General features: G+C 43.1%; 1 protein-coding gene across 10 annotated transcripts in view; it reads left to right on the top strand.

Moving 5' to 3' along the window:
* Positions 1 to 27,113, top strand: part of ENOX1 (ecto-NOX disulfide-thiol exchanger 1) — a 360,508-nt gene that overhangs the window by 95,444 nt on the left and 237,951 nt on the right. For all 10 annotated transcript variants that reach the window (XM_069802662.1, XM_069802661.1, XM_069802659.1 and 7 more), the window contains one exon: positions 16,998 to 17,075. The gene's annotated coding sequence lies outside the window, so the exon portion shown is untranslated. The remainder of the gene's footprint in view (positions 1 to 16,997; positions 17,076 to 27,113) is intronic.

Here is a 27,113-nt window from a genome sequence, read left to right as displayed (position 1 = left end):
ACACAGTCTCGGAGGTTTTTTGGTAATATATATGCCCACTGATTTACAAAATTCGGTTTCCTCAAGGCAGGCTTTCTTAGCATAGGTGCAGTCTTACAGTAAGGTATCAAACCGGTCTTTTTGTAGAGTGGAGCTGCCTCTGTCTCATACTTTGCAGATCAGATAATGTGCAGATGAAGTGCAGGACAACCGCCTAGCGCGTAAGCATATCCTTAAAGGGATCTATTTTGTGGAATTAGAGAAAATAGAGTCTGTTTGGAATAATCTAGCTAAACTACCAAATATTCAACTTCCATTTATTTTCAGTTGTCTGTGAAGGTAAGGAGATTAGGGTTTGCCTCCAGAGGAATCACACTGGATCTGCCTTTTAAGTTGTTACAGGATATACAGGTGGGTAGGCACATTTGTAGGGCTGAAATGAGAGAACGGTCTCTCGTTTGTTTTTTCCAGTCAAGCATAAATCTCTAATTTTAAGGGCATTCTACCCTTGGTTTAGATTTGTTTATTTTAGTTTTATAGACCCCATTTTAAATCCATTTTAATGAGCTGTTTATGCAGTGATAGTGTTTTTAATAGATGTTTAGGTTCTATGCGACTCTTAATTTAGGCAATGATGCACAAAGAGGGCATGAATTAAGAGTATGGCAAAGGCAACTGGAATACCTCCGATGTACCCGCCAAACAAGATTTTGACATGGGTGCCTGTCTGCCAGTTTGCTTGCCCCTGTCTGAGACCGACAGTTCAAGCTGCCGTTTCTCTCCTCCGTGGTGGCTGATTTTGCTGACCCTGATGCATCCTGGAGTTAGTTAGGACTCCCAGCCTGGTGCATGAACGGTCTTGGTAATGCTGTGATTGTGTGGGATGAAGATCAGGGAACAGAGGAATGCCAAGAACCAGCATTTCATCCCGTATGCCATCTGCGGGACAATTGTTCTGCACTTAGCTCACTCCGTATGGGGCAAGTGAAGTAGGATGGTACCAAGGCTCAAGCCAGCACCTCTAATCAGCTCGATAGTCAGCTGGCCAGCTTGAGAACGTCTGCGAGTATTTGAAAACTGTTGCAAGCAAACACAGATCCCAGAAACCCAGAAGCATCTCTGGTAGGGAGCAAGATGCATGGATGTTAGCTGGGCAGAGACTTTGCAGATGCTTTGTTTGCCTGCAGCTTTTCTAATCATGGTAGATCTGGATGGGACAGTTTGGTGGCCTGAGCCTTGCCACAACGCGAGGTATGACAAGGCCTTTTGATGGTCTTTATGTGTGCCTGCTTCCTGGCCACGCATAAGGAGCTTCATAATTTGTCTCCAGACATATCTTGAATATAATAACAAGAATAATTAAAACTCAAATAGCAATTTGGTGCTCTGACCATCTGGGATCCAGACTGAGAGATGAGATATAGTACAGACCCTAAAGCTGTTAGTAAGGTAAGCTTTCTTACTCTTTTTTGTAATTAATTTAAATAGTTCTTAAATGATTTTTAAATGAGTTCATACTCACAACAGCTTTGAAAATCTGTGTCTTGCCGGTGGGATCTAACTGCTGCTTCTACTGCTGTGTCTTGGTCTGATTCCCAGCTGGAAAAACTGAACCTCTGTATCAGGTGCGTGTAACCTCAGCACAGTGATAAAGGAAAGCAAACAGCAATAGTCGGAAGCTTTTCTAAACACCATTTAGAGAATCCCTTTTCTAACATACGGACCCCAGAGAGAAAAGAAAACAGGGAGGAAAAGGATATCACGTGTGCTTTATTAGCATAAGCATGTGATGGCCGCGTTACCTGCTTGAAAAGGGGATGCTGAGAAGTACCAAGTGTGTGAAGTTAAAGCTGATGAAAGTGTAATACACAGTAGTGTTTTATGGAATATCACTTTTTAACAGGGTTTTCTTTTCCCCTGGTAGAATAGCCTGGAAAGGTTGAATTGGGTTTTATTCCACTAAGGCAAGAGACTACATGTTGAGGTATAAGGGAGGAACTGGCAGAATGACAGAGCCAGAGCAATTAATTCTGGGCTCACCTTTTGGGCTTGTACATCCCAAGTAAAGCAGCAGAGTAAAGAGGAGTCACAACTGCGCTGATTCTTTTCCAACCTGAAATAGTGTCTCCATGGCAGGGTGTCCCACTCCAGCACTGCCATTCCCAGGCTCATTAGACTTGTTAAGAGACAGAGCTAATGCTATCAGGTACACTGATGCAAATGAGCAACTTTCAGGGCCCAAGTTAAGCCAGTATGGCACTGTACCCCATCACTGTGGCAGCTCGTTTGGAGTTAGGAGGGCTTATGCTGAGGCTGTGTATCAGAAAATGAGGTGAAAAATCAGAAAATGGGGAAAGCCTCCTGTGAGTATGGTGGAGTTCGACTTCCAAAAGCCTGTACAGGAGGACCAATGAGAATGAGTTCCAGTTAGCAGCAAGGAGGAGAGGGAATCCACCCAGATGCTGGGTTCAGCAGAAAAGGGGAAAAGGATCGGTGTTTCCCTGAAGGACTTCTTTGAAGTTACAAGTGAAGCTGGGGCAAGTGAGAAACTTTCTCTCTTATATAAAGGTGGACATAGGTTTTTGGCCAGGTGAGTAGTCTCATACTGACTACACCGTTAAAAAACTGTCTCTGATGCAAGAGGAGTGGCAGAAAAACATCCTGAGATTTTTCATTTTGCAGCCAGCACCACAAACCACAAAATCGGCTCTTGGCAGCCCAGCAGTTAGCAGCGTTGTCCCATGCTTTGCTGCAGCGGGGACTGCAGCAGCAGTAGTTTGAAGAGCTGATGGTGGCTTCTGATGTCTCCACAGTGCTGTCAGCTTCAGGGCTGTTGGTCAGATGGCTTATACCTTTTAGTCTCAAAAAGCTTATGGCCCCAGCAAGGTTTAGGAGTAAAGCAGCCAAAGGCACTTGTTTTCAGGGCCACTCAAAGGTGCATTTTTCTACCAGGGGCTCCCAATATTTTTCTTTCTTTTTGCTGTTGCTCTATGCCTGACAGACACTTGCAAACCCCCCTTGAAGATCTGCACGGTGGTGGGCAGCCTGGGGTTAACCTGAGCTGTCTTTCAGACCTGGCTTTACCAGCCTGATCTCAGCTGTCAGCATTGGCGATCCATGCTGCTGAGAATTATCAGGCCCACGAACAAGTAACGTCACCAAAAAGGCAGTTCAAAGGCTCGCATTTCAGTCCATCTTTAACAACTGTCTCTTAAATTGGCTGTGGATCTTGTAGGAGCCATATGAGGTACCCGGGGAAGCTTTATCAGAGGAGGGATACCAAGATGCTAGTGGGAATTGCCACTGAGGGTTTCTGTACCAGCTTCCCAGCTTTTTCAGCTCATTCCCAGGCTGTGAGCCAGGAAAGTTCCTGCTCAGTTCAGGTGTACCAGAGTGTGGTTCCCAGGTACGTTAGCTGTGTCCAGGGGATGCCTCACGGTAAGAGTACAGCTGTACAGCTAAGTGCAGCGGAGAAGAGTGCAGGGATAGGGACTGGCAGCAGTAGACAGTTTAATTGTGAGACATTGAAGCCCTTCCCTTCTCCCTCACCTGGGCAGCCAGACGGACCCTTCAGCTTGCATCTAAGGAGCTTCTCTCCAGCATTTAATATGTGCCTTTGCAGGGTCCCACCAGACCCAGGGGAAATAAATAAATAAATAAATAAATACCTTAGCAAATGAAACAAACCAAAATCACCACCATAAAAGTAGAATCAGTGGTAGGAAGGAGACCTTGGTTGTAAGTGGGTCACATATAGGAGAGACTGCAAATTTCTTGGTCCGTAGCAGATCATTTCCACCCCTGGGCGCTGTTCACAGTAGAGCAGCTCCATTGGATTGGTGCTCAAACAAGAGGACAGAGGAGGATGACGTCCTGGAACAGTCTTCCTCCACCTTGTGAGGGACTGGGACAGTCTCTCCGCTGAGAGTTTCAGAATAGTTTGTTCTGCTGCGTGGGACCTACAGGCTTGAAGCCTTTGAAGAGTCAGGAACAGGGCTGATACAGTCCAAATTGTCTTGTAGCTGTATAAGAAGGAGAGCAGCACATTTGTAGATTGCTGTCTAGAGGTATACAACAGACTGACAATTTCTGTGCATCCTTCAGCAAAAATAAAAAGTGACCCTCCAGGAGGGTGTCCATGTAGGCACTCTTCCTTCTTTGCCCCAGGTTGGAAGTGTTTTTGGGACAGTTTGGGACTGACTGAGGATATCGTCTTGGGATAAGAGGGAACTTGGCATCCCAAGAACACCAGTTTATTGTAGTGGTTGTGTATGGATGCTGCCCTCCAGGCAGCGGGGTAGAGCAGGATAGAGTCGCATGCTGCCGGGGGAAAGCCTACCCCTCAGCCCTGCTGTGTGACCACTCATTCCTGTACTCCTGCCCTTGCATATCTCCATTTCGAAGGCTTTTCTTCCCCTCTGCTTCACTCGGTTTGTCACTTAGTCTGAACTTGGCTTTCAGCCCCATCAGAAACCTTCAGCCACCACCCTGCTTCTCACTTCTTTGGTCCTACTTTCCTTAATCTGTTCTTACTCCCTACCTTTCCTGTATGTTCCCAGGGGAATGCAAATTGCTGCTAAATGCCAAAAGATACTCCCCCATCCCAAAATCAAATTAAAAAGTAGTATCAAGATGTGAATGTGGTGACTGTAATTAAGTGGCTAATCTCATGACAATTGTCCTCTCTTCCCCTCCTTTCTCCCTTAGGCTTTGCTGTTCACTCTCACTCTTTCACTTCTGCAATAGGAGTAAATTCCTCGCGACAGGGGATTGTCTTTGGCTTGTTTAATGTGCTCATCTGTTTTAAGCACTACCTTAATGGTAATTCTGAAAGTATAAGGCACAGAATAGTTTCTCTACCCAAACGGTACAGTACTGAGACCCTAGACCATGTCACTGGAAAAGTCTGTCTTATTGCTGCGGATGAAACAACACATCATCCTAACGGGAAATGAAATGACTAATAGCAACTGGTCCACACTGCTCCTGTGACAGGCCGGCTTGTTGAGAGTGGTTTGGTGACTGATAAGATAAGGGAGTGGAAAAGAGACTTTGAGAGGCCATTTCATTGAAACTTAAACAAATCTCAGGCACTGTAGATTGGTTGATGTCCTGCCCTAATATTTCAATTTTATTAATAACCAGAAAAACAAAATCAAATCAAAGTTCCCAAGGCACAACAAAACAAAGTGAAAGTTCCCAAGGCACAATAAACCAAACCAGGCTAAATAAAAATATGCTCGAAGACATGCATAATGTATTAACTGTATTTTGCTTCATTTGTAAAGAGCAAAAGAGAACAAATAACCAGTGTTTTGGCCCCTTATGGGCCTTTGTCAGGGACACACTTCTCTGAGCTGTTCAGCGGGGAAAAAGATTTTTAAAAACATTTTTTCATAAGAGTTTTTCAAGCTGCCCTACAAATATATATTAACTATTATATGTTCCTGGGTTTTATTTGAAGCAGGACATTTCCAGCTCTCTGACTAATTGGAGGAAATTTCTGCCACTAATAAAGCAACCAGTTTAATCCTGCAAGCCTGTCTCTAGCCACATATCTTTGTTCGTGAAAGTGGGTGCTACTGAGCTGTACAAAACAATTTACTTGCATGTGGCTGCCAGGATTGGACCTTTAAACATAGTTTCTGTGATATCCTCCTCAAAATTGCAAGTAATAATTTCGAAGCTTTATTTTCTTCCCATCTTAGTCATAAATCCTCTTACAGTGTACCTTTAAGTAGATTTAAAGACTGTATTTTAAAATCCAGTGTTGCTTTTTTGTTGTTATTCTTTTTTTTTTTTTTTTTTTTTTTTCTTCCCTTGAGGGGGAGTAACCTGCAGATGCTTTAGAAATTAGAGCCTTATTTCCAGTGCAGAAACAACCATTCTGGCTCGAGTGCTGTCCTTAGCCTGACTCCTGTCCACATGCTGTCTAGTCCACACCCAGCTGTCTGCTGTTTTGTGCCAGAGCTTGCGGACCAGCCATCACTTGGAAACTTGCAGAAAACATCATCAAAATATGTCCTAAAAAGAATAGCCTGGGTTTTCTGAGGGAATGTGTATCCTCTTCTGCACTTAAAACACTATATATATGCTGTGGTGCTGTTGGCAGATGGAAACTAGTGTTTTTAACATGTTGATTTTAAAGGTGGCAGATTCCAGGCAACCAAACCAAACCCAAACAGATTTTCTTCCTATTCTCATTCCTGTTGGATATACAGCTGGATATCTAAAGGAACAGTATGAATTACGAACCTTTACCTGAAATGACCTTTGCAGAAATCTGGATATTTGTCTTTGCAAATTTGTAGTCAAGTATGTGTAAGGATTTCTTTTGTTGAACTAATTCTCAAAACAGGCTTAGGCTTTCTTCATGACCCCTTTATACCCTATGGAAATCCCTTTCTAATTCTTTAACAGGTTATATGTTCAAAAGCTTAAAAAACTGAATTGAAATATTTCAGTCTAACTGGAGAGCATATACAAAAGCAGAAGATTGTATTTCAGAGAAGAGCCCCACTTGTGTTTGTAGGGTGCAAAATACATCGTATTCTGCCATACATGCGGACCATCCCTGGTTTTGGAAATGCTTTATGAGACATTTCTTCCCTCACTAATTTCTTGCTTTTAGGAGCTTGAATATGCACGTGTACTTGCAAACAGAGAAGTTCAGCTGTACAAATGGTGGCTGCTCTTTGAAAGTATGGCTGTTAGGACTAGGCTACTGGAGGCTCTGTCTCCATCTTTTCCAGAGGTGACCTCTGTTTGTACTGACACAGTCTTCAGTGTAAGAACTGCCTGTGCATGCAGCTTCTCCATTATTCTGTTATTAGCTCCATTATTAGCTCATGGCTCAGTTGCTTTAGCGGTGGGCACATTCCAAATGTACATACAAGTCGCAGGCACAGGAGGAATCTGTTTTGTTCAAAACATGATCTTGGTTTGCATAGCTGTAGTTGCTTGAGTGCAGACACTTTGTAATTTTAGTATTTGTGCAAGAATAAGTGCTTTCAGAATTTATTCCAATACAGAATTCTTGCTGCTTTTTGGTGTTCAGTGGACGTGGGCTGGCTTTGCAGAAACTTTCCACATGCAAGGCTAGAGAGACATGAAAGGATGCCATTAAGATTCTCCCTTGGAAGACACCCCCTGATACATGATTGTTGGTTGGGTTTTTTTTGGGGGGTGGTGGTGGTGGTGGTGGTGTTTATTTTTATTTAATTCAAGTTTTTCTTTGCTGAAAGCTTTTTGCCAATAGTTGCAGGCTCCAAAGTCAGTGGTAACATGGCAAAGGCACATCCCAAATCTAACAGATCTTAATTATACTTTTGTTTCTTTAAGTCTCTGTCAGGCTGATTTCTGCCTAAAGAGCAGCTTGCTAAACTGGAAGCGAGCAGGCTGGTGATGCGGGTAGGGAAACTGTTCGGAAAAATAATGACCCTTCCTTCTGTGAAGGGCATCTGCCTGCTCATTACTGCGATGTCGTGGAGTCACAGAATCCCTCACATGGCTTTGCTGATTCTTGCTGACAGATAGCCAGAAAGCCTCCTCTCATCTCAAGCAGAACTTGTGGCATGTGAACATTGGCATGGCGAGACACGCCTGTATTCCCTCCAGGCTTAATTATGTGACACACAGTGGCTGGGAGTGAAAGTGGAGGCCAGCAAGAAACTCCAGCGAATCTCCATCCCAACAGTTTATCTAGTAAGAAATAGCCTTTGGGAACCTCCACAAGCACTGCTCGTTCCTCTAGTCTGTAGTCCGAAAAAGAAAGTATTTCCAAATTGTGGCTTTGCTCTTCTCTAAATAGTTTAAGACAACAGTTTTAAACCTTAGTTGTGCTGTTAACCTCTTCCAACCACAAAAATCACTTTGTGGCCCCAGTCCCATCAGATTATTTTAAATAAATAGAAACATGGCAACCACTTCTACCCCCGTGGGAAGCGTTTTGCAACTGTGTTTAAAGTCATGGACCTTGGTTTTAGAGAAGGTAGTTCAGTCCAAAGGACCGCTTCCCTCTTTGTGTAAAACTGATCGTCTGATACCATCAGTTCATAAATTTTGCTGGGTCAAGGACAAGACTTTATCGTAAGTAAATCTCTGTAAGAAACCAGTATCAAAAGAAATCAGAATAAGCCTTTTGCAAGAGAGGGCAAAGTTAAAGCAAAATAAAAAAAAGAAAAAAAAAAAAAAGATTAAGTTTGTATAACTCATTAACTTCTGACATGTTAATGCCTTCCCTCCAGGAAATTGGAAAAAGTGGATGATGTTTCTTATCTGGAAGGCACCTGTTGAAAATCTTGTTCACACAGCAAATCCACGTTGGCAGAAAAGTATTCATGACAGTTACTCATCTGAATAATATCTTAAATATATTAACCAGAATTTGTATTTCACGTGCAGATTTCCCAAATCATTGCACTAACTGGGAACTTTCGCCAGCTGCTCCAGTGCTTTGAGCACTATTCCTGACCTAAGAGCCTCCTTCATTCTCATTCTTTTCCTCCAGCAACAAAGTAAGAAGAAACCGAAGTTTTGCTTTCCATTGCTCCTTATGATCAGCTCTGGGTGCGGACTCAATTCGTGCTGCTGTTGCCACTGTAAAAAACCCATGATAATGCCAAGTTGCTTTTTCGTTAACAGAACCAACATTTGCAGTCCTGATAAAAGCATTCTCCTCCGGGCTGTTGTTTTCTCTAGACTTATTGCTGCTACCGTGTCTCAGGCAGACTTCATGGTGTTAATACTAAAATGGCTCTTTGATGAGAGAGTTACTCACAAAGACGGTAGAGGCACCACTATTTTTCCTCCCACATGCATGTGCGCTGCCTTCTCGGCATCTCTTAAAAATTCTTCCCTCCTGTTATTAGTGGTCTCATTTCTAGGTATATGGAGGTTGTAGTATTGTGTATCGGAGATTCAGCTGTGCAGAACAATGAATGATTTTATTTGCAGGATACTGTTGGTCTGGATAGAAGATGCAAATATGTAATCTCTTGACAAAGATTTAATGGATTGCAGTCTTTTTTTTATTTTCTTTTTTTTTTTTTTTTATACTGGGTTACAGAAATGCCACTGCAGTCAATTGGTTTATACCACTTTTGGCCCATTTTATGATCTGTTCATGCTGGTGCTATACAGCATTTAATCATACTACACTGATATTAAGAAAATCTGTGTTTGTGTGATACAGTTCCTTATTATATTATAATGGGGAAATTACTGCTGGTTTTATTCCTGTTAGGATCAGCAGTAATTTAAGCTCAGTTGTAGCTGCTTCATACTATGGTATTCAAGTGGTTATGTGCTCTGAAATATTATGGTGTTCCCTACCCTTCTCCCCTCATGTCTATGGAGTCTCTCTCAACTGGCTGGTCTGTCTTGCCTGTGTGCCTGCTACTGGTCTGGGCTTCAGGTGGCCGACTCGCATCTCCTTGTTTCAGTGCTAGTCCACTCATAGCAAAAATCCGTATATTTTGCTCACATTTGGGCACACATTTCTAGGGCATTTTGCTCTAGCTCGGTGCTCTGCAGCCTCCTGGATGCTTTCAGCTGGACCTGGCTTAGTGGGAAGTGAGTATTGCTCTCTGTTCAGCACATGGGAGACCACATCTGAAGTCTTGTGTCTGGTTTTGGGCTCCCCAGTACAAGAAAGGCACGGACATACTGAAGCGAGTCCCCTGGAGGGTCACCAAGATGCACAGCGAGCTGGAGCAGAGGATGTACGAGAAGAAGTGGAGAGATCTGGGACTGTTCAGATGAAGAGAAGGTCACTGGGGGATCTTACAGCCTAAATAAGACCTATGGGGGATCTATGACTACCTAAGGGGAGGGGGATAGGTAAGTCAGAGCCAGACTCTTTTCAAAGGTGCATGGTGATAGGAGAGGAAGCAACAGACAATTTGGGACATATGAAATTCTGATTATATGTATTTTGGGGAAAAAAATTCACCATGGATGTGATCAAACACTGACACAAATTGCCCAGAGACGCTGTGAAATCTCCATCCTCAAACATATTCAAAACTTGACTGGAGAAGACCCTGAGCAACCTGCTCTGAGCAGCAGGTTGGAGCAGATGACCCCCAGGGGTCCCTTCCAATGTAAATTATTCTATGATAACCTTATCCTCAGAGGGAGAGAGTAGATCATATGGGCAGCTTTGGAGGCCTGGATAGGAAGCTCTGGGAATCAGTGTCCAGAGAAGTAGGATTTGGGGGATTAACTAATCATAGAACAGCCCAGGTTGGAAGAGACCTCGAAAGATCATCTGGCCAACATTTTGTGGGAAGGGGAGCCTGGATGGGATTATCTAGCACCCTGTCCAATTGCGTTTTGAAAACCTCCAGTGATGGGGACTCTGCCGTGTCCCTGGGGAGGTTGTTCCAGTGATTGCTTGTTCTCGCTATAAAAGCTTTTATTTCTTATACCGAGATGAAACCTCTCCTCGTGCAACTCGTACCTGTTGCCCTTTGTCTTTTCCATGTGGCTCCTCACGAAGAGAGAGCCTCCATCCTCTCTGCAGCCACCCTTTAAGTACCGGAATACTGTGATGAGGACCCCCCTGAGCCTTCTCTTCTGCAGGGTGAGGAGAGGTGATGGCAGAATGAAATTCCCCTCCAGAGCTTTATAAACAGTGGCACTGAAAGAGAGGAGAGCAAGGTGGCTTGCAGGAAGGTGAAGGACAGAAACCAGAAGTCTAGCCAGCTCCTCTTCTATTTTTGGAGGACCTGGAGAGGAACTGGGCACAGAGTACCACTGCCGAGCTGTGGTTTGTCCAGGACACAGCTAATAGACAAACTACGTGGAGCACTGGCCGGCTCCTGTCCCCTTACGTGGGGTAATAAGCAGGATCCTGAACAAGGCACTCACAGCTAGGCAGGGCTGCCTCACTTTTTTTGCTCCCTGCCTGCCTTCAGTCTCTGGGAACACCCAGGCTGCTGACAGCACAGCAAGGAGGCTGGTGAGCATCATTGCATTAGCCTTTATTAAAGGCTACTAGCACTGGGTGCTGTGACATGTACCTGGTATTTACTACTTTTTTTTCCCGGGTTGCGTTTTATCATCTTGGATGAATGTGAGCCAGTTTCCAAATCCTGCCCTTCCTCTTTCCCTCCCGCTTGTTCAAAATCCAGCTGTATTCAGCAAGTATAAAAGCGATGACCTACAGAGCCCGTGACAGCCAGCTGCAGTCCCCTAGCCTCTTTGTTTCCTGTTTCGCTCGCTCATTTTTCAATTGAAGCAGTTCTGCTCTTTCCGATGCTCAAAATGGGAACCGTGCTTCTCAGTGCAGAAACTTTCTGCCCCTGCCATCAATCACGCAAGCAGTTCATGTGCCAGCTGCACCAGGTTAGGAAAAGAATGGCTTGTACCATAAACATGTGCAGTGAGACCCAGCTAGTCCATAATTCAGTTTTCAAGTCTATAACATGTTTTGTTCAAACAAATAATTAATTCAGTTCACCATTTCAAGTTTGCTGTGAGCAGTAATCTCAGTAAGGCACTGTTCAACAGCATAAATACTAGGAAGTCCTTATTTATAAGTATAAATCTTACTGCCACATCTTCTGATCAGTAAAACGGGTCTTTTGCTGTCTGGTCAGATGTCCTCCACGTCACAGCTGCCTGGGGAAGGGCAAACAAAAGCATTAGAAAGCCCATGTGAATATTCACTTCCCTTCCTTGTACAGCAAACTGTCCCTAAATTGCTATTCCTTGATACCTTCTCCCCACAGCCCCCTTCCCACAACAGATCCCTGGACTGAGGAGTCACAGAGGAATCCCAATCCGGATTGCCCTGTGCAGTAAACGTGAGGCTGGCTTCCATCCTCTGGAGAGGAGCTACAAACTCCCAGACTTTGTGCTCTGAAAGTCAGTAGGAGGAGAGGAAAAGAGACCTAGGATGCGCAGAGGTTTCCAAAAGCAGAAGCAGGCTCTGTACCTGGCATTGCAGAAATGTGGGTGAAAAAATACAGATTTTTTGCAATGAAAAACTGAACAGTAAACAGCACCTGTAGTTTCCTTGCCTTTTGGCTATCATATGTGAAAGGTCCAGACCCGTCAGGACTCCACTGTTTACTATTTCCCAGCATTTGGCAAAGCTGAGTATGAACAAGTTAAGACCTGGGAATCTCTGGAAATTGAGGGAGGCGTGAAATTTTTTTTTCCTCTGGAATTTTTTCCAGAAAAGTAAATAGGACAGTAAGGGGCCATTCCCTTCATTTCCATGATACTGGTGAATAAAGATACACTGGGACCAAGAGTCTGGAAATACTGGCACCAAGAATCTAGAAAAAAAGGGATGTGCTATGATGATGTGTAACCTTGCTGTGTGAATTAAAAGTAGATAGCAAAGAGCTATCTACAAGTGAGCAACTCCCTGCAACATCTCCGACAAGCCTAAGGGAAGAGCAGTCCAGGGCATCGCGTGTCCCTGCACACTCCAAGCCAAGTGTCGGCTTGTCGGGGGGCTGGGAATCGCAGGAGTGGAAAAGACAAGCTGCTAAGCTGGTCACACTGATTGAGGCAATTTTTGCAATGAGCCAAGAGTTAAACTTTGTGAACCTGTGTCAAACAACCGCCCTTTTGTAGTTCATGTGGTTTTTATGCATTTGTATTGTTAAAAAATAAGTCTTGTTTGGAAATAAGTCTTAATTTTGAAAGCTTTTTAATTTCCCACTTTACATACTGTTCTTGCACTATAAAAAGGTATCATCTGCTGCTTTTAAAATGTACTGTAAGCTGTGAGGCTTGCATAACAAATGCTACATTAAGATAATCAACCTCTTCAGACCAGTAGGTCATGGCACTGAAACTGCCTGTTCATGAAGGCACAAGTCCCTCAGCTTTAGAAGCCCGTGAAAGCATACAAATCCCTCAAAACAAACCCCCAGAGAAATAACCTCCCCTTCCCCACTGCTGCCCTGCTGTGGGAAAGACTTTTCACTATCCCTGATTTTCCCCCAGAGTGAAATCACATCCACCATCCAATACAAAATTAATAAAGGTATATAGAGCATATTGAGCAAACACTGACATATCCCCAATAGTGAATTTACATCCTCCCCATTCTGTTTAAAATTAATAAAGGAAGACAGAGCACGCAAAACCGACACGGGAGAGTATAAAACCCCACACGTAGAGCCCGCCAAGGCTTGGCACTGCGAGGGAGCTGCCGCGCCGGAGTAAGCGGCCGTAAGCGTTAGGCGAAGCGCGCGTTGGAAACGCCGGTTCCCTTTCTCGGGGAGGTTCAGGAGGGCTCCCTGGCAGCGTGCCCGGTGGATTTGTCGCTTGGGAACGGGCATCGCCTGGGTTATCCGTTGTGTTTGCGACGCGCCTCTGCCGTTCCCTTCTTCCTGCAGGTGACGTGCGGGGTAAAAGATGCTGTACTCCTCTGTCGTCGGTGTGCGGTTATGGGACTCTAAAAATGTTCTGTGATCTAAATAGCGGGCCAAAGGCTTCATCGGCCACGGTGATGGACTGCCGGAGCAAGGGAATGCAGATATTATGAACATCCGTGGCATTAGTCCTCTTCAGCAGATTGCCCCATTTTAGTATAGAAAACAGATGAGAGTCCCCAAATATTGCCTTGGGTAAATCTACCTGAATGGTTACCCGGCTCTCAGGTACCTCTTTAGGAACTGGGAGGCCTGGCATGGAGATCAAATACCAGGAAGATGGGCTCTAGCAGTTGTCCTACAGCAATTAAGCATAATCCTTTATACTCAAAGCGATCGATAACCTCTTCTTGACTGGCACATAGTACATCTGTACCTTTCAGAGCCATGCAGACCTCCTCCACAAGTGTCAGCCATTGATCTGGCTGCAGAAAACTTCCCACAACCGATCAGGAGCAGTTGGAAGCTGTCAGTTTTCAAAATGGTTATGGCCGCACATTTCTGAAGAGATAAGAGTTGTCTTGTATTGCATGCTGGCTTCAGGTTAAGCTTTTCTTTATTGCTCTGATGTTCTGCAGACACCGCCGGTTACCCCCAGGTTTGCAGCGCCAGCTTCTCCCACCAGTTAATGCGTATTTTATGAGCCCAGAGATGATGCTGCGGAGAGTGGAGCTGTGCCAAGAAGAGTTGTTCCTGCTTGTCTTCATCCTTGTCTTTTTTTTTCTGTACTTGCGGCAGCTGAAGGGGGAGAATGCTGTAGCTGTGGCAAGAAAAAGCCCAAAGTGCTGTGTAGCGTGATGGCTGGTGTGCAAATTTACAACTGCCTGCGAGCAATGTGTCAACCGTGTGTCTCGGGCTCCTCATATACCAACTCTTCACATGGCTTCTAAGAGAAACTGCACCAGTCAGTGGTGGTCTGTTAGAGGTCTACAAATGGTACTGGCTGTCCCAAAAGCGGCATCTATTTGGGGACTGGTTTGCAAAGATTCCGGAGATTTTTCAAGTTGGATCCCCCAGGTGGTATCAAATCCATCACTAGGCATCCCCTTGTGCCCTGTGGGACAGACCCACAGCATCCTCCATCTGGCAGCACCTCCGTGGACCCTGGGTACGTACGTGGCCAACCTGCTCAGCCACGAATTTCAGAAGCGTATTTTGTAAGCAATGCCTTACAGCTAACTTTAAAGGTGAACTGTTCGTTTGGATGAGGCGACCGTGTGTGAGGTTGGATGAAGCTGTTGCAACAAAACATCTTCCTTCCAAGAAAATCCCTTCCTGTAGGCGAGTCTTTAGTCATCTTTGTAACCTTTGTCATCCTCTCATCCCTGGGGAGTCTTCTCTGTGACCTTTGCTATTCTACCAAGGCGTCTCATAAATTATTATTCTTTTAAATGGCACTTAGACTGTCGTAGTGGCTGCTAGCCTTGAAGATTTGCAGTCTACCCTGTAATTTTGAGAAGGGAAAAAAAAAATGGTTAAGTGACAGAAGAAATATTGTACTTCACGATAAAACTACTTTTGTGTTTCATTTACCGCTGAAGTCATTCATATCCCTGTCACTAACCTCATTCAGGTCAAGGGCTTGAGGCAGAGAACGGGCATAATATTTTTGGTCAGCCTGATGCATCTGAATATTACAAACATCTGTAATTTTGAAATTGAAATGAGCGTTGTGTTAAATCCTCAGGCAAATAATATTAAGGCATAATACATTACTGAAGTTTGCATGTCTTTTGGCAATTCAGACCAAGGCTCTTTTGGCTGGTTATTCCAGACGTTAATGAACCTGCTCACACAAAGGGAGCTGCTCCTTATGGCTGCAGATCAGATCCCAGATTCTGCAAACTTCATAGGAAATTCTGCAGGCCAAGTAGTTGAAATAATGAAGAAAAAATTAATCAGGCACACATTAGATGTGAAGCATGGAAGAAAACATCTGCAGCACTCGGTGGACGTCTGGGTAACACACTTGCAGTGCTGTTTTGCCAGCTTACATCTGGAGTGGTTCATCAGAAGAGAACAGATGCTAGTGTGAAATAGGTCATCATAGCAGCAGGGCATCAGAACAGAGACATTTCTTTTTTTCTTGCAGTAACAGCTATTCCTTTTTATTCACACCAATTATGAAAATGTTAGCCAAGTCTGAAATGTGAATGCATGTATTGTGACAAGCCAATACTCTTAAAGGGCATCAAGGTAAAAACTAACCTAACGAGGAGGCTTCAGAGAAGCAGTCCTTTTGCAGTACACACCGAGTATCCTTTAACAGACATAGTGACTATTTTTTGTTAAGATTATGATTCCCCCCCCTCCCTTGCTTTATTTTTGTATTTTAGTAGAGATGTTACTGAATGCCTTCTTGGTGGCAAATGCCCAGAAGCGGAGATGCTAATTCATGGGAGTTTCATCAGTCATTTCAAAGGAGAGGTCACATAGATAAGAAAAATGAACAGTACGCAGTATGTGAAGCAGTGACATTCAATGAGTCCTTGTCACTAGCAGCCATTAGCATGCAAGCCTGCTGTTATGTTTCAGTGCTTTATGTGCTTTTCTTGACCAGGCAGGGAGCCTTCGGAGCACTGTAGCAGTTAATACCATACAAGTTATTGTTTCTTTCTTGAATGCCTTATATTTTTAGTACCATTTAGATGCTCCTCTGTCCCCTTGTGCATCTAAAATTTTAAAGAGAATCAAAGAATGCATAATTTATATCTGTCCCAGAGGTAATGGAGTGACTCAATGATATCCATGAAGGGGATGATTTTAAATTTCATGTCTTATGAAAGAGGTGATTTTTATATGAAAACTGCAAAAATTGGCCTCAGGGATAGCCGGATAATTATCCTTACAACAATGGGTGTGGATTCCAGTGGGATTATAGCAGAAAGCTTTAGTGTCTTGTGTATCATCCTCCCTTGTGTATCATGGTTGTCATAATCGAAAACATAGCAACTGATAGATCTCAGGGAATATAACTTGTATTATGACTTGGAATAGCACATGCAGGAGGTGTGAAAAGACAGGTTTGCTTTGACTCTGTTGAAGAATTCATGCAAGACGCGAGGCATTTGTTTACTGCTGAAATTCTTTCCTTCGGTTAGAGGAAAAAACAATTGTTTACCGATGTTGGGCAGAACCCATCAGTACATGCTTTGTCACACAGCACAGTTCCACTAGACTATTTCTGGTTTCATTTACCAAAAGCCTAGAAGTGCCATGGCTAGAAATAAATGTCTGCTTCTTTGATATGCTATATGTTTGAAAATGCACTTTAAGGTCTGTATTACAGACAGTTCAAAGAGAATATAAATTGGTGCAGTATTCTATCTTTTTTTCTTTTCTTTCCAATCCAGTGCCACATGTTCATTGCATTTTTATCAAGATTGTTTTCAATAACATGTCTTTAAAAACAACTTACCATTTTGTATTTTATTTAACTTGGACTTTGTTATATTTAAACAATTGTTATGATCTTGCTGCTTCCAGAGTTTAAAATGTTTAACATCCTCTAAACCAATTCTACACTGACTTCTAGCATTGCGTATCCAAGGAGACAGCTGATCTTATTTGCTTTTCCTTTGGAAACTCTCTAGTTTTAACTATTCTTTCCACTTCTTGCAGGATTGGCCATGAGAATTTGTAACGTTCCCTTGGAAATACCATGATGGGGCTGCTGAGAAGTTACCTTCCTTCGTACAGGTCTGTAAACTCTTTTGCATTCTGACTATTTCAGCATGTAGACTCCTGTGCTGACTTGTTATCTTTTTTATCTCGAATGCATGCAAACCAAATTAAAATCTAATTTTATTCTGGAGCAAGTGTTGTGAAAAATTATTTTTGTTTCTTGCAAGATGTTTAGGACATAACTCTGTTCTGTTACTGTTGTATAAATGTAAAGTAACCCATTTGTCTTTCCTTTGAAGTGAATTATGGCAGTTTATTGAGTTGAACTGCAGAAAGGAATTGGGCCTGTAAGTCATTTTCACCTCACCACTATGTCTTTCAGTATGTGTGGAAACTGCATTACCCTAAAAGGCCCTGCAATCGATTGCTCCCACGCAGGTTGCTAATATGTGAGCTATAGCTGCGGACGTTTCTAGAAGCACACTTAGCAAAGGGTCAGTAGAATTACTGGGGCTGTTGGGTCAGGAGGAGCTCAGGTTCATGGAAAGTTTAAGAAAGCAAAACAAAACAAAAAGTTGATATTTAAGAGACTGTAAAAGGAGCAGAATAATAATGTCTTGACTCCTGTAGTGTTGGCATGGCAAGGAGCGATGAGGAGCCTGTAGCTAATGCTATGTCCTTGTCAGCCAGAATGATAGTGTTATAAGCATTGTGGCCCACGATCGCAATGATTTAGAGGGTAGAAAACACTCCCGTGCATTTCAGTATGTTTTTCTATGCAGCTATATAACAGAGAAAAGTTTGATTTTGTACTGCTTTCAAAGGTAGTACTGAACAGCATTTTTATAGAAATCTGCTCAGAAAAACCAATGGGAATCAACTTTTCCATCTACGTGGTCACACCCTGCTCTCGGATCACACTCAGGATCTGTGGGAGTTGTATCTGGCCCTAAATAATAATTCTCAAAAATGTTGATGTTTGGAATATGCTCTGTTTCATTTGCTTGATTTACCTGAGAGCACTTTGGGTATTATTGCTTTCCTTGTTGCCCCTGTAATCACTTACTGTTCCATTAATCTGTAGGAATTCTGCAGGGAAAGTGGCTTGTAAACCTTAAACAAAAACACAACTGGGTGGATTCAGGGGATGAGAGGTTTCCAAACCAACTTTTAATTCATTCTTGGAATTTATTATGATTTGGTAATACCTTTTAAAGACAACCCAGCTCCAAAATGCTTTAGAAACTCTTTGAACCGAGATGTAAACCTCACACAGGGCTACAGCTTCCGTAATGAGCAAAAGCCCTAGATCAGACTGGTTGAGATACTGCAGATACAGATCTGATCGTGATGCCTCGGGCCTGTGGTGAGTGAAAGCTCTGTGTTCAAAAATAAGTAGCTTTTCAGAGTAATTGCACAACTGTTGAATGATCTGTGTCATGCTAAGCTTTGACTGCACTGTTTCTTTCTTTAATGATGATATCCCTTAAGGGCAAAATTTGTGTTTTTCTTTGGCGGGGGGCAGGAGGAGAAAGAAGTGCAAACACTGAAAGACATTTAGGATAAAGGGAGAAAACTTGTTGCATGTGTTGGCATTTGGGTTGTAAATCCTTTACTAGCAGCAGCAGCTTTATAAAACCTTTCTTTCCAGACCTATGAGCGTTATTTGAGTCACGGCTTACCAAAGACTTCCAAGAGCTACTGCTAAATTTGCCGAAGCAAAGTGTGGTTGGGCCTGTGTCCTAATGAATTTGATACAAATGCACTCAACAGCTGCTATGCAGAGAAAGCTTAGGCAAGTCATTTGTCTGAAACACATTTTAAAAGTTTCCGTGTTCACAAGGCTGATTCCTGAAGAATAATGGGTTTGTGGTATACATACAAATTAGTATTGTGTTGTTTAAAAAGAGGATAAATATGATATTAATTTGATATATGTACATATCAAATATATGTATACTAAGTGGCATAAAGTAGTTTGGGTATGGCTGTGCTGCACCTTCATTATAATGCAGAAGCAAAGGAAAACCAATTAAATTAAAAGGCAAGACATTTCTACTGAAAAGCAGATAGAAGGTGTAATTTCCCCTTGGAAAGTATTGCCCCGAGGTATTATCAAAAGGTATTGCACTGAACCTTTGCAAGAAATAGATATTTACATCAGTAAGAATGCCATCACAGATATATTTTTCATATTACACAGTTATAAAGCAATTACACAGCAGTTGCCTGACTGAAGGCTGAACTCACCGATCCTCAGCCCGGGGTTTGGGTGAAGCTTCTTTTTCATCTGTGTAGGTATCTCTTGTACCACTTCTCTGTAGCATCTGCTATTGACATTGAAGGAAAACGGGATACTTACCTAGCCAAATAATTAGTTTAATCCAGGTCAGCTTTTTCCATTTATCTCATGTCTTTCACTGAAAATTTCATGTATTTTTTTTCCTCAGAAGTATCTCTCTGTCTTGTTTTCTTAGTCTCTCTTTTATTTCCTGCCTACAATCCCTCACCCATTCTCCAGAGAAGCCTCCTTTTCCCTGACCTCTTTGTTACTTGTTCTTGCTTTGTTGGAGTTTTATTCATTTATTGCTGGAGTTTCTTAAATGTTTCTATTCGGGTCACTAAATGATGCATGTCTCCAAACGCCTCTCGGGGTCTGCTCAAACCTTTGTCCTTGGCACCCCTACGGTAAAACAAAGTATCTTGGTTTTAGGGGGAGCAGAGAAATCTCCCGGGGATGGATTCCTCTGCCCTGTCCTCCTGGGCACACGCTTGGCCGGGGCTGGCTCCTGGGGGGGTTTGGCGGAGGGAGTGCTACTCCGGCGTCTTGCCGCTTCTTCAGTAACGAAAACACAACTGGTGAAATACCAATCCATCAAAAGTCGTGGGGAGGGAGGGAGAAAGGAGGGGAAGAGCCTGGAGAGAGCACTTTTCCAAGCGAGCGTGTAAGCGTGGCAACCATACCTTTGACATCCGTACCAGCACGTGGACTTGGGGAGCCCTGCTGCCGCTCTCTTAGATACACCTGCCTACCTCAAACCCATACTGCCAGAAAGGCCAAACCCTGGATGCCACCAGGCTTTGCTGAGGGCTTGGTTATCCTACCAGAGGCTGCGAGGGCGATGAAGTGGCTGCTCGCACGCCGCGCATGGAGGTCTGCAAAGAGGGGGCTGATGCACAAACCAGAACCGTGGAGAGGCGTGTTATCTTCGCGCACCTTATACGCAAACTACCTGGCTGTGAAAAGGCGGAAAGGAAAGGGGAGGTTACTGCCTGGCAATGTGCCGTGTGTGCGTTTGATGCATATATTTGAATTATTGAACAGATGGAAACCAAATAGCCTGGTAGCTGGAGAAAATCTATAAGCTAGATGCTCAAAGGAAATGTGGCAGAATAAAATGCAGGGGTGGGGGGAAGTAAATCTCACTAAGCTGCCGTGGAGGGACAGTTGCATTTTGTTAGAACAGAAGTTAAAAGAAGACTGTGAGTTTGTAAAGACTCCTGTGTCCAAATCATGGGTTGTATGTCCAAGCTAACATAAACATATGTATGCATTTTTTGGTTTTGAATGGTGGTTCAGAGGGTCTGTGCCCATCCAACTCTGCTTTTTTATTGCCCGCAGCAAGGCAAAGCACAAGTGATTATTATAGAAGAAAAAGACAATTTACTCACCTGAGTAAGAGCTGTGGGCAGAGCAGGAGTTCTTCAAGAGACTGAAATTAATATAGATGCAGGGAAAACCAACCAACCAACCCAGACAGCAGATTGACCTTCCATCGGCTTTTCTGTTTTGAGTTGTTTGCAAGGCGAGTGCTTCCTCTGCTGGAGGAACAGCCCAGAAGCATCCTTAAATACCTCCCTGTTGTTTAATCATAGCTACTTCCCAGAAGAAAGGGAAAACAGTTGAGAGACTCCTGCAAACTGTGCAAAGTGTCCACAGACTCGGATCAGGAGTAAGGCTTTTTACTAGCCTCACTCCAAGGCCCATCATCTTCTGTTTCAAAGTGGCAATTAGATGATGATCTTTGCTGATCTGAACTCCTGGGGCATTACATAAAAAAGAAGGGAGATCTTTAGAGTCAACAGTCAAGAACACATTAGGGACACCAAAGATAATTTGGCTCATTTGCCTGTGTTACCAACAAGAGCAAAGATGTCTAGATAATCTGTGAGAGATGTTTATCTAATCTTCCAGTGAGGAAGATTTCAGTGCCACCCTGTGTAGTCTTTTCCAGAGCTAGACAACACTTAGGCGGTATTTCTAAAATCCAAATTATGCTTTATTTGCTCCATAGGAAGCCATTTGGTGTCTTATTTATACTGAAGATAGAGGACAGTTGAACATAACTTTCTTTATGGTAATCTGTCAAATATTGGAAGGAAAAATGACTTTACATTGTAATTGATTTCATTTATCTATTTTTCAGAGTAAGCGTCTGCAGATCCTATAAGTCCCATTCCAAAACATTTTTTTCTGTCTTCCTCCTATGTACCTGCATCCCTCCGTGTATTGTTAACTTCTTGACCCAAGTGCCAGCGTTAAGAAGCTGAATATAGTCAATATGGCCTTCAGATAGATACAAATTATGTAAAATAAGCCCAGAATTTAGAAGCTCGATAATTAATTATGGAGGCATACCCTCAATTAAAATGACTCCAATCCATATCGTACCTCAGCTTTGTTTATGTGGAATCACTGCTAGTGGCTTCTCTCTTTTCTATCTTTTAAACTCTTCTCAGTATGATACTAGGTAATGAATGACATTGTTGGAGAGACAATAAGTGTGCAACTGATAGCTCTCAGCATATGGATAATGACACAACTTGCACCTTTTCATTGCCCACATTCTGGCTGCACAGAGATATCTGAACAATAGATGAGGTGAAATGGTGGCTGTAGCACATTTCAGAAACAATAATTGTCCATTCAGGTCCCTTTAAAAGAAAGACAGCAAAGAACTGCTAAGTTTTCTGTCACTAAGGTCCTCAGAAGAATCAATCACACATCATGAATAATAATAATAGGAGAGGGAGGACAGCTGCTCAGCTGAACATCATCAGTATTGACACCTTCCAGGAGGAGTAATCAGTAACCCTCTTGACCAAAGCAGGTGTCACAACAAGATAAAAGTCATAAGCTACAGCTCCAGTGAGAGTCTGTTGCCAGAAGACAGAAAGATATGAATTGATTTCGCTTCTGAGAGGCAGTTAAAACATCTTCTCCAGTTGAGAGAAGGAGAAATCCACCGTCACTGCTACTGTCCAAGTCTCCAGAAACAGCAGTGAAACTTGCAGAGCTTGTTACTTAAAAAACCAAGGAGTGTGTTCAGATCGCCAAGCGCCAACCAAAATGAACGGTTACAAAAAAATCCTTTCTTTTTTCCACCACAGCCCAGCACAATGTTGGCCGGTTTATGTCCTTTCTCTCCTGCTTTTTAGCTAAAGTATGCAGAAGGGGTACCAGTTCAAATAGTAAACATTAAAGGATTTTTTCTGGATTTTTGTACGTGAGAGAGAATCATAGAAACATTTAGGTTGGGAAGGACCTTTAAGATCACTGAGTCCAACCGTTAACCTAACACTGCCAAGTTCACCACTAAAGTTCACCCTAAGCGTGAGTGACATCTACACATCTTTTGAATACCTCCAGGGACGGTGACTCTACCACGTCCCTGGGCAGCCTGTTCCAATGCTTGACAATGCTTTTGGTGAAGAAATTTCACCTACTATCCAATCTAAACTTCCCCTGATGCAACTTGAGGCCATCTCCTCTTGTCCTATCTCCAGCCACCTGACAGAAGAGACTGACACCCACCTCGCTACCATCTCCTTTCAGGTAGTTGTAGAGAGCGATCAGGTCTCCCCTCAGCCTCCTTTTCTCCAGACTAAACAACCCCAGTTCCCTCAGCCGCTCCTCACAAGACTTGTGCTCCAGACCCTTCACCAGCTTCGTTGCCCTTCTCTGGACACGCTCCAGCACCTCAGTGTCTTTCTTGTAGTGAGGGACCCAAAACTGAACCCAGTACTCGAGGTGCGACCTCACCAGTGCCGAGTACAGGGGGATGATCACTGCTCTAGTCCTGCTGGCCATACTGTTTCTGAATGGTGGTGAGTTTGATCCTGCGATGAATATATTTGCAATGCTATCGCCATTAGAAGCTGCCTGTGATGATTATTCAGCTCCTTGTTGCCAGCCTCGTAAAAACTCTTTGACACCAGCTGAATTCAGGAGCAACTTTTGTTCATCCTCAGAACTCAAACCTGAGAAAATTTCAATCAATTTCATAAGTAATAGTAAGGCAAAGCCCTGATTTTGATAAAGTTTCAGCCTTCTTTCTAGGCTGAAGTGTAGCACACATAGCACTTACGATTGAGAGTCCTAAAATATACTGCTCCAGAATGACTCGGATTTCTAGGGTCAATTATTGTTTCAGAAAAGGGAAAATACAGAGAAATTGATTATTAGATGCCACAAGTGAAAAAAACAAAAAGCAAAACTTAAAGGAAACCACATCAATATTAATATGAGTTGGTTGACTGTAGAAGAAATGATCCAACAATGGCTGTAGGCAACCATTCAGGAAATGATGTGTTCCTACTTAATGTCATCGTCCTGGTTTCAGCTGGGATGTAGTTAACTGTCTTCCTAGTAGCTGGTACAGTGCTATGTTTTGAGTTCAGTATGTGAAGAATGTTGATAACACTGATGTTTTCAGTTGTTGCTCAGTAGTGTTTAGACTAGAGTCAAGGATTTTTCAGCTTCTCATGCCCAGCCAGGGCACCTGACCCAAACTGGCCAACAGTGTATTCCATACCATGGGACGTCCCATCTAGTTTAGGAACTGGGAAGGGGTGGGGGGGGGAATCGCCGCTCGGGGACTGGCTGGGTGTCAGTCGGCGGGTGGTGAGCAATTGCCCTGCGCATCATTTGTACATTCCAATCCTTTTATTACTACTGTTGTCATTTTATTAGTGTTATCATTATCATTATTAGTTTCTTCTTTTCTGTTCTATTAAACCATTCTTATCTCAACCCAGGAGTTTTACTTCTTTTCCTGATCTTCTCCCCCATCCCACTGGATGGGGGGGGAGTGAGTGAGCGGCTGCGTGGTGCTTAGTTGCTGGCTGGGGTTAAACCACGACAGTCATTGATCCCACATTGGGGGGAAAAAAAAAAAAAAGACAGACCACTGAATATTGTGTTCAAGAGGCTTTATAAGAATCAGAGGAAAGCTTGACTGGACAGTTTGCTCAAACAGCAAAAATGAAAGTAGAAAGATGAAAGAATATCTTGGGTCAAGCCACTCTTTAACTTTCAGCTTTCAGAACACTATTAAAAATTAACCAAGGAAAAGGTAATACATACTGTTGCCCAAAATATCCTAGAACTCAAAAAATTATTCTCCAGCTAACTAGCCACAGGTTTTTTTCCTAGAATCATAGAAAATTAGCAAGTAGCTTGAGGGCCCTCAGCTGTACTGACACTCTAGCTATCAGAGCAGTGGCTGACCCATTTCTGAGGGCCTCCACTGGTTGAGATTCTTTGGGCAATTCATTCCAAGGCCCAATTTTCCTTACCATTAAAAACTGCTTTTTTTCTCTTCTTAACCTGCAAGTTATTTCTGTCCTACCTGCAATGAACAAGAATGGGTTATTCCCTTTTTCCTTGCACGCATCTTTAATATTTTCAGGGTCTTCTGTCACGTTTCCCCCAAGTCTTGTCTTCTTTACATTAAAGAACAATTTTTTCCTTCATTTTTTTGTCATGTTTTGTAGAGTACTGTCACATCCTCCTTAAAATGTGGCATCCAACACTGCACCTAAGGTTATGGCTGAAGTGTTTCCAAACTGAAGTAATAAAGGAGAATTCCCTCACGTGTCTTGTAGATAACATTCTCCTTTATATTTCCAATCTGATGTTCATACATTTGTGACAGTGCCTCTGTTGAAGCTGGTGATCCACTGGATAACCTCAGATCCTTCTTAGCAAGACTAAACCTACTTGGTTATTTCCCGTGGAGTGTTTCCTGAGTTGACTGTTTCTGACCTCAGCTCTCAAAGATAATTGCCAGCAGCTCTACGATTCCCTCAGTCAGATATCTACATATTCTAGGGTGGAATTCATAAGGCCCAGCGAATTTGAAAAAATTTAATATATCTCAGTTCTCTCTAATCTTCTTTTTCCTATTATGATCTGAATTTCTATTCCTTTGTCTTCAGTGTTAACTGTTGTGGCTTTCTGTTCACAGCTGATCCTTCAAACAGCTTTTCCTCCCATTGAGTAGCAAACCAACTCTTTCTTCTTGCTATTGCTAACAGTGGTATTCTTACTGCTGCACTCAGTGGTTTTTGTAGGAAGGTTTTCTACTTTCACATCCCCCTACCAAAAGTACATTGCAATGTTACACAGACTAGAGGAAGGGCTTTGAAAGACAGCGTACAATTTTCATAATATGGGACTCCACAGAGGTACTGGACTTAGAAGAGCGATTGAAGACAGTTATGGCAGTACTTGACAGGTAAAGCACAGATGTCCCTATTCTTACAGTCTCAGTGGAAACCTGACTCGATCTAATTAATAACAAGGAACCAGCACCAAAGAGAATAAAGAAAAAGTGTTTCAGAGGAACCAAGGATCTTGAAAGCATAGGTCATATGTTAAATCCATGAGAGGGCTGAGTCTGAAATATGGCACCTTGTTCATAAAATTGACTGACACCATGTGTTTTGCTTAGAGGAGACTTAATTTCTTCATAACGCTGTTCTTTTAATGTTTGAAGGCCACCAATTCACTTAAGTAGTTAATCACAATCTTCTGTGTTTCTTTCATTCCATGAAAACATCCCAAGTGTTCTTATATTTTATTCTTCTCTCTTCACACAGCCTTTTTACTCTTTTGAGGTGGCAAAGAAACAAAGGGAGAAGAGAAAGATGATTATAGAGTAACAGGTTAAACACATAGCATCTTCTACAATGAGCTCTAATACCATTGTTAAATATTCCTTCTTTTTTGCTCGGGGTTTGTTTTTTTTTTTTTTTTTTTAGTGTGTATGAGCTATTCAGCAATGTCTCCAAAATCCTGGCCAAAGTTCTGCGGAGCAGTTGCTGTCAGGTTCTCATGTCAGTCACACATGAGTGAGATCAATCAAATGCACTATCTGGTCCCAATGAAGTGTAGATACACAGAGCGAGCTGGTTGTCCTCTTGTTCTGGGGCATGGAGCATTTTGAGCCTCTGATCTTTCTATAAGCCCTCCAGGAGGATTCTCCTTTAATGCTAGAGACCTTTGCCTCCAGGTTTTATAATGGCCAGTCCCGCAATTCTTCCTCCATTAAAGCATCTTTGATTTTTCCACCTCCGTAGCTCCGTCTGTAGGTTCAAGTGAGTTGAGATTTCTGTTGGGAAGTTTGTCAAGAGCCATACAGCCAGCAGGCAGCTTGCAGTGCCATAGGACAGGCTTTCCGAAAGAACATCAGTGTTTGATAGTCAAATGCAACGTGCTATTTTAAGGTCTTGAAGTTATAATAAAGACCCCACAGGTCTACGTGGTTGTCCTTTATGGCAGCATTTTGTTTACTTCTTTGAAAACGTTTCGCTGCATGTGTTGAGCATTCACTGGGCCACTGACAATCCCACCACTGAATGCATGATGTGCTTAAGACTACAGAGCCTAAATCAAGCCTGGACTCTGCTCTGCAATCCCAGCCCCCCCCCCCGCCCAGGCATATGCTCCGGCTATGGAATTTTTGCCTGGCACTCCCAGCAGAGAGCTGTAACTCAGCAGCCTATGGCCTTGGTCCAGAGTCCATTCCTCACTCCCCTAGTTCTCCTCCTGTACTCCCTTCTGCAAAGTTTCTCCCAAAGTTTGAAATGCTTGGTTTATACTTTAGTTCACCAGGATTCAGGTGCTCAGTGAGAGTCCACAGACCTACAGATAAGGGTTTACATCTGGGCAGCTCTCTACTGGGAGATAGGTGTTCCCTCTGCCCATTTTCCAAGCCAACCAGAAGAAGTGTACCACAGTTAGCATGATGCTGAGTCCAAGCTAATAAATCGCCATGATTGGCAGTGTTTATTAGATCTGACTCAGTGCAGTTAACTTGGCCTCAGCCC

This window comes from Haliaeetus albicilla, chromosome 15, assembly GCF_947461875.1.
Source record: "Haliaeetus albicilla chromosome 15, bHalAlb1.1, whole genome shotgun sequence".
Taxonomy (NCBI): Eukaryota; Metazoa; Chordata; class Aves; order Accipitriformes; family Accipitridae; genus Haliaeetus; species Haliaeetus albicilla.
This window is presented reverse-complemented; position numbering and strand designations above follow the sequence as displayed.